Source organism: Macrobrachium nipponense, chromosome 35, assembly GCF_015104395.2.
Source record: "Macrobrachium nipponense isolate FS-2020 chromosome 35, ASM1510439v2, whole genome shotgun sequence".
Taxonomy (NCBI): Eukaryota; Metazoa; Arthropoda; class Malacostraca; order Decapoda; family Palaemonidae; genus Macrobrachium; species Macrobrachium nipponense.
Genome location: NC_061096.1, coordinates 36,573,296 through 36,583,295, shown reverse-complemented (window position 1 = coordinate 36,583,295; position 10,000 = coordinate 36,573,296). Strand labels below are relative to the sequence as shown.

The window sequence follows — 10,000 nt, the reverse complement described above, 5'->3', positions numbered from 1 at the left end:
ATCAATACATAGGGTGTGGAGTCGTGAGAATTGCCTCCAACATTTTTTTCACAATTTCAAATCCTTATTATGTCTTGTGATACGAACCTTATTTTAGATAAGCTAATTGTAAGTTATTTTGTACTCAGAAGGAAGTATTACCGTGTTACATAATGTTGTACAGTATTATGGCTTGGGGCCATCCTCTCTAAGTATCTGGATGAAAGGACCGTGATCTGAGCTCCGTAACGTTACATAAAAGCTGTAAGGGTGGGACTTGGCATTCCCGACCCTTGCTTATAATACCATCATTTTTAACGGTAATATTAGGCAAATGAAAATTAGGTGTGCGTGAAAGTGGAAGGTTAATTGAAGCTATATTCGAGGGATTTAAGAAAAAAAAAGTAAACGATAGGGTAAGAGTAGAGAGAAGATAGCAAAAATCAATGGGAAAAAATGAGGAGAATGGCCCTGGAATTTAATCACGAAAATTATTAGAACCAAATTAAAACAATTCAAGAAAACGAGGAGGGAACGTCGGTCGAAATAAGTCTCGTTGGATTAGAGGGAACTCGGTAAAGGCGCCATTGTTTCACTCGAGATGAAAATAAATGATAGAAACTAGAACAAGGACAAAAATAACATTCCAATTTCAGTGATATAGGAGCGACACAAAGAAAAGTGAAACCTGAAGAGAGAGAGAGAGAGAGAGAGAGAGAGAGAGAGAGAGAAGAGAGAGAGAGTCACCACTGAAAAGACAGAAATATGAGAGGATCATGTAGGATCGAAAGACTTGATGAAAACGTAAGAATTAAAAATCAAGATAAAAGAGAGTGTTATATGAAAACACGCGAAGGAAACTGACAGATGATAAATGAGAGAAATTCTAGGAATATGGAAAAGGCTTAAAGGGCCATTAAATGATGGAGAAGGATGGAAGATTAAGTGATGGAGGAATGTGAAGATTGAAAAAGGGAGACGAGACAGATGGAAAGCGATAGAAAAAGATTTTGTGGGAAACAGAACATCTCAGAGAGAGAAAGATTAGCAGAGGGGAAACTGGAAGAAAGACTAAAAGGCAAAGATCAGAGGAGAGATTGAAAGAAGGAAAGAGGTAGAGAAGGTTTAAATTGGAAGACGAAAGTATTAAAACAGGGAAAAAGCTTATTGCAGAAGGAAATAATAACCGAAGAAGAGAATAAACCAGGAGAGAGAGAGAAAGAAAAAAAAACTATCTATATTTGTACAGCATCTCCAGACGCCTGGAGATTATGTCTCCTGCTTTCACTTCACCTTTGGATAATCTCATCGAAGATCTCGGGAAGGAGGAGAGAAAGTCTAAGAAAAAAAAATTAAAAAATAAATAAACCTACAATTCTTGACCGTCGTCCGTCCGTCTCTCTCTCTCTCTCTCTCTCTCTCTCTCTCTCTCTCTCTCTCTCTCTCTCTTTCTTTCTTTTTTTTTCCTTTTTCCGTATATATATATTATTTATATATATATATATATATATATATATATATACATATATATATAGATATATATATATATATAATATATATATATACAGATATATATATATATATATATATCTATATATCTCTATATATATATATATATATATATATAGTAATAATATAATTATATATAATATACTATATAATTATATTAATATAATCAATATATATATATATATATATATACTATACCTGCATATCTGACAGTTAAACACTTACATTGACGAATGAGAGAGAGAGAGAGAGAGAGAGAGAGAGAGAGAGAGAGAGAGAGAGAGAGACTCGGCATTCGTTGCGCGTAACAAATACATTGTCACCTGGCCCTCAGCCACTCTTTCAACCTGAGAAATGACACAATTTTAAAGAAGTGGAATTAGGCTTAACGTCGAGTACAGGTGCTGTTTATCTTCGTTGGAAAACTTCTTCTCTTTCTGTTGAAATATCAAATCGCGGACGTTTCGCCGATAATCTCTTCTAAGAGTGATGATCGAGATCTTCAAACTGTCTCGCATTGTGGATGTTGCGAAAAGTTTTGCGGTCTTTTATTTATGGTTCAGAACTTTATTTCGTCTTTTTTTCTTTCTTTTTAGATCTCATTAAAATTATGGTGTTCTAGTTTTAACTTTTTTGGCATAATGCCACGTACAAATCTCTTGATGATATCTTTTATTTCCCAGTTTCTTTGTGTCGTAAATTTCAACATTCTATGTTTATATAAATAACTTATCAGTAGATGTAAACAAGACAGTAACCAGTCATTCTTTATGAAAGGCATTCTGGAATTTAACAAACCTCAGTAAATACGAGACTAAGAATGATTTCTAGAATAGTTCTTGGCATTTTTCGTCTTATCATTGACCGTTGCCGCTTAATCCGGAACAAAAAGGCTTATTGTAAAGTTCAGTCAGGCTTTATTTTATTTATTTATTTATTTATTTATTTATTTTTAAGGAATGAGTTCGAGCCTGCCTTGCAGTTATTGCGTACGTTAATATTCTCTTCTTGGAAAAGCTATAAAAAAATATTTGTGAATCCCCGTTTTTTTAAATGATGTCAGTATTGTTTTCGATGTCTTGATGTGCAAACGAGGTTGTAAGAGAGTGCATTTAAGAAACTCGAGAGCTTGGGATGAATATCCTGTGATTGCGAAAGCATCAAATTATCTCTGTAAAGGTAGAATAGAAGGCATAGTAAATGGAATAAAACACTAACTTTTTTTCTTTTCTTCTCTTCTTTCTTTCCCTCACTCTCATCTCCTCTCTCTCTCTCTCCTCTCTCTCTCTCTCTCTCTCTCTCTCTCTCATTTCCGTCTGCTGCCCTGCCGGTAATTAGTACAGAGACATTACCTGCGCTGATCAGTCTGTACACGGAAAGCATTTCTCCAAAACGGGTCCAGCTTTGTAATGCCAGGGGCTGTTACATTTACGAGAACCACTACTCTTCTTTTAATGACCTGCCCTTTGGCTTCACTCCGTTTCCTGGAAAACATTTCCTTGCTCCTTTTTTGTTTGTTTGTTTGTTTGTTGGGTTAAGAATTGTAAATGTATAGTTCATGTTTTTTTACGGTATTTTAATGGGTTAATTTATGGCTGTTTGTTTATCACAGTGCCAGACGTTATTTGATTATGTTTGGATTATTTCATACTAAAAAATATATTGTTCAAGTTACGGCATATATACTTAGTTTTGTGTCTACTTTAGAGGCTAGTGTTAATCAATTTGGGAAAAGAAGGTATAAGTCGGTAGTAGAATTTGCTCTGTTGTCGTTAAAAGATTTTTTAAGATGCTTCAAAAATGTTTTAAAAAATTCAGTGCCAGCCCGTAGCGATGTAATTTTTAATGTCGTAGGATTTTTTTTCCTGGGTTTAAGATAAGCATTGACAGCTCGAAGGTAGAAGAGATTTTAATCAGAATAATAGAACTGTTAACAAAGCATAGTTGCAGTGAAAGGAAGTCTAGAATTTGTAAATAGAGAAGATTTTAGAATTTTTGCAAAGGTAACCTGAGATATGCTTCATGAAATTAAAAAGATTCCTCTCAGGTAATTAAACAGAATTCTTTACTGAATATCAGAACTCATACTGAAATGACCGTAGAATTCCTACGGAAAATATCTATGAAATATTTCCGGTAATTATTGTGGGAATAACATCAAGAAATGCCACGGAATACTCTTGCAGAATTTTGCAGAAAAATACCCAGAATTCCTTTATGAACAATATCAGAATTCATACGGAAAACACTTAAGAAATATCGTGGGAATATTATTAAAAAATGACACCCGTAACAGTCTTGCATGCGGAAAATGCCTAAGAAATATTGTGGGAAAAATATTCAAAAAGGACAACAGTAACACTTTGCAGAATTTTTGCAGGAAATTACTTAGAATTCTTCATTGAATAATGTCAGAATTCATGCTGCAACAACCTTAGAATTCCTGCGGAATATATCCGAGAAATATTCTGAGATTATCATTCAGGAATGACACTCGGAATACTCTTGCAGAAATGGCCTGAGAAATCTGGCAGAATTCGTATGTATAAGTTCTGCCTCCTCAGACCGGATAAGTGACACTTCGTCCGCTCTTGTGTTGATGGCAGAAACCTCGGCTCCTCCGCGTGGACAGCAGACTCCTTTTCTCTCTTTCACTTTATATCTTGCTCTTCTATTTTGTCTGGATTTTGGGATAGTAAAGGGAATTGTTCTGTGCTGTTATATGTATCTTGTTATCTTATTTAGGGGACTGTTCTGTGCTTTTATATTTATCTTATCTTATTTATGTTTATTTTTTTTCTCTTCCCTAAAATGTTTGAATATCATGAATATTTGACTATATTTCGTCTTGTTATTTAATTTTTACGACGAGCATACAGACTATTATTCATCTACTGCCTAGACAGTAAGTAACATTTTATATGCGATATTTGAAAAGAAATCAATTGTTCCTTTTAATTGCAGTTATACACGTATATAACCCCGCAAAGTGTAGGAAGTTTTAATGGCTATGGAAATGTACCTTTATATGTTATAAATAGTCAATATTTAGTGTATTTTCTTGATACGCTTACTTGCTTGCGAGTTTATGTATATATATATATAATATATATATATATATATATATATATATATATATATATATACATATATATATAAATTATATATATATATATATAATATATATCCTAATATTATTATTCCTTACATGTTTGTGAGCGCTCGTGTAGTATTTTCATGTAGAACTGATAAATAAGAAATCCCCCTAAAAATATTTATTAATTATTCTGTAAAATAAATCGGACTTCATTTTAGAACTCTAGTGTTATATACGAAATAGATGAGCATGAACAGTTTGCCACCCAATATTGACCTGCAATAATTAAATTTGAAAAAAATTAGTCTGCCCTTGACTTTCCCTTCTGCTCTGAAGTATTATTTTCCTCTTTGCCCCTTCCCTATATATTATTATCCTTCTCTTTAATTATAAACCACTACACAAATTCTGGTAGAATTAAACCAATTGACTCGAGTCAGGCTGCGCCGTGAATTGAGAAGAGCACTGGAAATCACTTCTTAAGCTCGAATGATGCTTATATCCTGGAATAAGAGGATTTTCAAGAAAAAAAACTAAATAAAAAGTCGAAAGGATTCAGGATTTTTTATATGAAATATTGGTTGATTTTTAAAGATCTTTATTTATGGAAATTATAGTAAAAGCAATACATTGAAAAGTTCCCACACAGCAGAAAAATAATGGCTGTAATCAATGGCTGATAATGGCAAAATGTTTCAGATAACCGACAGTTTCTGTCAGAAACTAAAGAATTAACAGGAGATATAAGTGCAAAGAGTAAATGATTGTTATTTGATTCACAGAATCCTCTTACCGGATTAGGACAAGAAAATAAATGCAAAATATAAAGAAAAACATTAAAGGTGTCGATGTCTAAAGAAATAGAATAATGTATGCCCTTTTCACTTTCACCCAAAAGCTAAGGTGTCTCGCATAAATCATTAATTCTCAGTTTTGTTATGCAAAGGAGAAACGTTTACCCTAAACTCCCCTCTTTTTTCCTGGTTTTAAACCAGCATAATTGAAATCCTTCATGACAGAGTTCTTGAAACCTGCAGAGAGAACGGGAATATATTTGCATGTTGGATGCAAATCCAGATTTCCCATTGAATCAGTCTGCGAAACTAAAAAGCGACAATTGTTCCCTTTTACGTTCCACCCCATCTTCGCTTGCCTTTTTAAGTTGTCTTTTCAGAACGAAAACTCTTCATTCGAGTTGACAGAAGTTTGTGGACCAGTGACAGGTTTAATCTGTCACCCTCGTGACGGAATAAATGTTGTCATTTTTGGTGCTCAGAATCGTGTATTGTTCAGTCATTTTTTGGTTCCCTTGTTTGATGAAGTCACCGAAATCCTTGCCTTTGCAAAATCAGGGCAAGAAATATCTATTCGTTTTGCGTAAAGTAGTTATCATATACTGCAGCTATGACTGTCATAGTAGTTTTAATCTTCCCGTTTTCTTTAAAAGCCTGAGATCCGTTTTCTACGTAATCTTGAATCGTAATAGAAATTATTAAACAAATTTTCGTTCCACGACATTGGACACTGGGGGAGGCGCACGAAGTGTAATTCCAAACTGTCCTTAATGGCTACAGTGTCTTCGTATCATTCATTATATTAAGTTTGTATGCGCGTGTTCATGTAATATTTTTATCTCAGATTTTATTGGGGAAACTGATTTGTATTATATACGCTTTCCTGATACAATTACCCGGATGTTTTTTTGTTTTTTTTTTTTTTTTTTTTTTTTGTATCCCCGTTGATTAAACTTTAATTCTACCTAGATTTTGAAGGTAACAATCTTGGCAATAGTTGTTATAGTGACTGATATTTTCAATATTTTTATAAAAGTTATATATGGGTTTACATAATACGGAAATAAAATTATTGGTAAAGCAGATAGCACTGTATCGTGAAAGGCATCATGGATTTTGACAGCTTCATAACTGAACCCACTTCATTTTTGGCTTTCATGATGTATACTGATGAAGCCGAAAGTTAATATATAATTTCACCCAAATTAATGACGTATTTATTGATCCAAACTTAATTGTTTATAAATTTCTAAAGCAGAGAAGCGATTTATTATTGGCCAGATAATTTGACCTCAATTATGCTGCTCGAGTTTATGTAAATCAAAGTTAGGTCTCTCTCTCTCTCTCTCTCTCTCTCTCTCTCTCTCTAAATGTTAATTATCACAGTTTAGGACAATAGTTATGTAATAATGTTTTGCATTATAATTACATGAATTTTTGTTGTCTGTCAAAGACAGCTGTTGTGACTGTTTAGTCTGTCCATCTGCACTTTTTCTGTCCACCCTCAGATCTTAAAAACTACTGAGGCTTGAGGTTCGCAAATCATGGGCGGCGGCTAAGAGTTTCATGGGCCATGGCTGCTGAGGCCACCACCGGACCACAGCTAAGAGTTTCATGGGCCGTGGCTGAAAGTTTCATACAGCATTCAACGCTGTACAGAAAAACTCGATTCCACCGAAGACACTTTGTCACATTTCTTACCTGTCTTATCTGTAATTTTTAAGCCAGCGCAAAATAAGAGATTGTATTTTGATTACAAGACCCATCTCCCGTCTTGTTCCCAAAGAAAACTTCACAAGTTAATCAGCGAATCGACGAACGTCATCACCACCCATCTTCGTCTCGTTCGTAATGAAGAAAGCCAGTCAACCTGACGGCGCGCTCTACTTCCTCCCTTGATATTTATTCCAACGTCTGTTTTCGGGGCGATAGTTCGCCTGGGTTCCACTTCCATCGCGGCGTGAAACGCGTACACAACAGGAAATGTTGACGCCGATCATTCCGTAACCAAAATTAACCCTCACGGCTGTTTACACTGTCAACAGAGCGAATGTTTTGAAGCGGTTTGGTCGCTCGGGCTTTGTTCGTCACGAGAAAAAACCAAAAATAGGAAAGAAATAACAGCGGAAAAGGGGATTTCATATCATAGTTGGGTGGGGTGGTGAATAGCCCAGGTAAATAAATAAACGAGGGAGAGATTGTAGATGGTGGAATGGAGGATGCGTAAAGCGATAATTTCCCATTATTCTTTTAAACTGAAATTCTGCTGTCGTTTCGTTTCCGTTCCTTGCTCGTTTTTTTTCATTAAGATTGATCAATAAGAACCCCTTCAAGACTTGTATTAATAATATCTTCTTTGGTTGATAGAATTCTTCACCTTCTTTATTTTTTTTTTTTTAACTTTTGCTTCGTTTGCCAGATCCAAAGTATTAGATCATTTTTTTAGTTTAACAGAATCCTGGAAAACCATGTGACTCTCCAGTTCAATACGTATTTGTTTTATCAGCGCTTTTCAATTTAATTTGTGCGTCAGCGTTGTCGAAGTTTTATACACAATAATTACAGCCACCAACCTTCGTTTAAAATGAGAATGTGGCAGTGATGATCGCCCTGTTTTCCTTGAGAGTTACCCCATATTAACGTCAACGGATCAATACCGTCTGGCACTGACTTCGATAAAGGAAAGAATATTTCTGGTAACGAAAAAAAAAAGGATAATTATGTAAATTGTGTTTGTTTTGGAATGATGAAGTTTATCGTAATGTGAGCCATCTAATCTCTGAAGATTTTCCGGTTGTGGTTGTGCGCAAGTCGGAGAGCTTGATTAGTATTTTATTTGATTGAACTGTAACCAGCCGATTTCAGAGCAATAATATGCTCATATACTATCAGACTATGAAATGGTCTTTAACATTCAAACTTTTCCAAGGAATGAACATCAGAACTTCAGTTAGGAGGCCAACGTTCCTTGTTTTGGTTCTTTTCCCTCACTGTAATTAGAACATATCTCTTTATTAGAACAATATCTCTTTATTAGGGCATCCTTACTATTGGCTGGAGACGTGGCTAACACTTCGCCTTCATTTCTACTGGCTACCTTCAAGGAACCACCGAGCCTAAGACAATTGCCTAACCCTTAGAATCCAGAATTATGAGGAATCAACTCTGAAGGTGTTGCTGAAGTCTTTGCTTTAAAGAGTTCGTAAGGGCTTCAGACACTTTTTACTCTCGTGAACGTAGACCACGTGTCCAGTCGTATTAGACTAAGATAAACAGTTGGGGAACACAACTTCTACTTTAAAACTTGTGATAAAGCGAGAGGGATTGGCGAAAATGTGATAAAAATGGGAACGTAAAAATGTGGTGGATAATGGCCTTTCAGGACAAATACTAAATCCCCGTAGAGGCTAAGCGCCGGCAGTGAGCCTTCCGTGGCGCACTGTATGAAGTCCTGAGCGTTTTTCCACGTCTCCAAAGTCTTCCATCCGCATCGTTTTCTGTTTTTACTTTCTATTTGTTCCCTCCGGCCTTTTCCCACTTACCAATTCAATTTCTTTAACTATGTCGTGCTCCAGTTTTATTTTAACTTCTATAAGAAAAATGGATCATGTCCGGCCTGCCACTCTAAAAACAAGCCCCAGTTGTCTGTTGAAACTGAATTACAAAAACTGTTAATATGATCGTGCTAGTCTGACAGACCTCTTTTGTCCTCCCCCACCCCCACATTTTTTTGGGGGAGAAGGGGGGGAGATGAGGGAGGGGTTTAGTTCAAAATTCATTGCTCAGTCATGCCTTATGCATCGTTTAATAGGACATATCTTTCAGCCAGGGAGGGGGAGTGTACATAAATTTTGACGTCCATTATTTTACAACCCGTCGATTCAGCATTACAGAATGCTACGTCGTAGTGGAACTTAATTAATTTTGAAAAAGATTCCGAATCTTTTTATTTTTTTATTAATGAGTTGCCTTCAATGTTTTATAACGATAAATGGTTCCATTTTAGATTAGAGAGTTTTGTTTTAATCATACAAAAAACGATCGCTGAAAATTAAAATTCGCAAAGTGGATTTTGGTATATCTCAAATTGAATTTTATTCAGTATGATGCTTTGAAATCGCAGTATTAATAAATGTATAAAAGGACAAATATCAGTGCAAATATTCCGTTCACCGTTACAATTATAATGTAATCATATTCACTGGAACAAGTATTTTGGAATGTCACTGTAACATCCTCATCTGATGTGAAAAAATAACAGAAATCTGTAAAAGTATTTGATATGCATTTCATATTCGGTCAGTTGAAAATAAATAGTAACTGTTTGTATTTAGGTAACTAAAAGTCATGTATATAGAACGATGAACGTAACGCTTTTCAACCTGCATTAGAAGAAAAGTAAGGATGAGATTTTCCAAGTTATTAACTCACTCAGACTTGAATTTAAAAGCGGCAAGAAGCATATTCTTGTAGAAAGAGAAAAGTCAGTCTCACATCATCTATAACTTTATTTAACTCTGAATTTATGATTATTTTTCTCGGTGCTTAATCTGTTTTTTCGTGTGTTCTGTGCATTTTATTCTAATTTTTATTACATAAAATCCCATATTTTTAGTGTGCG

At 34.9% G+C, this 10,000-nt stretch overlaps 1 pseudogene; it reads left to right on the top strand.

The window, feature by feature from the left end:
• The window catches only part of LOC135208629 (uncharacterized), a 794,601-nt pseudogene that overhangs the window by 597,480 nt on the left and 187,121 nt on the right, over nucleotides 1-10,000 (top strand).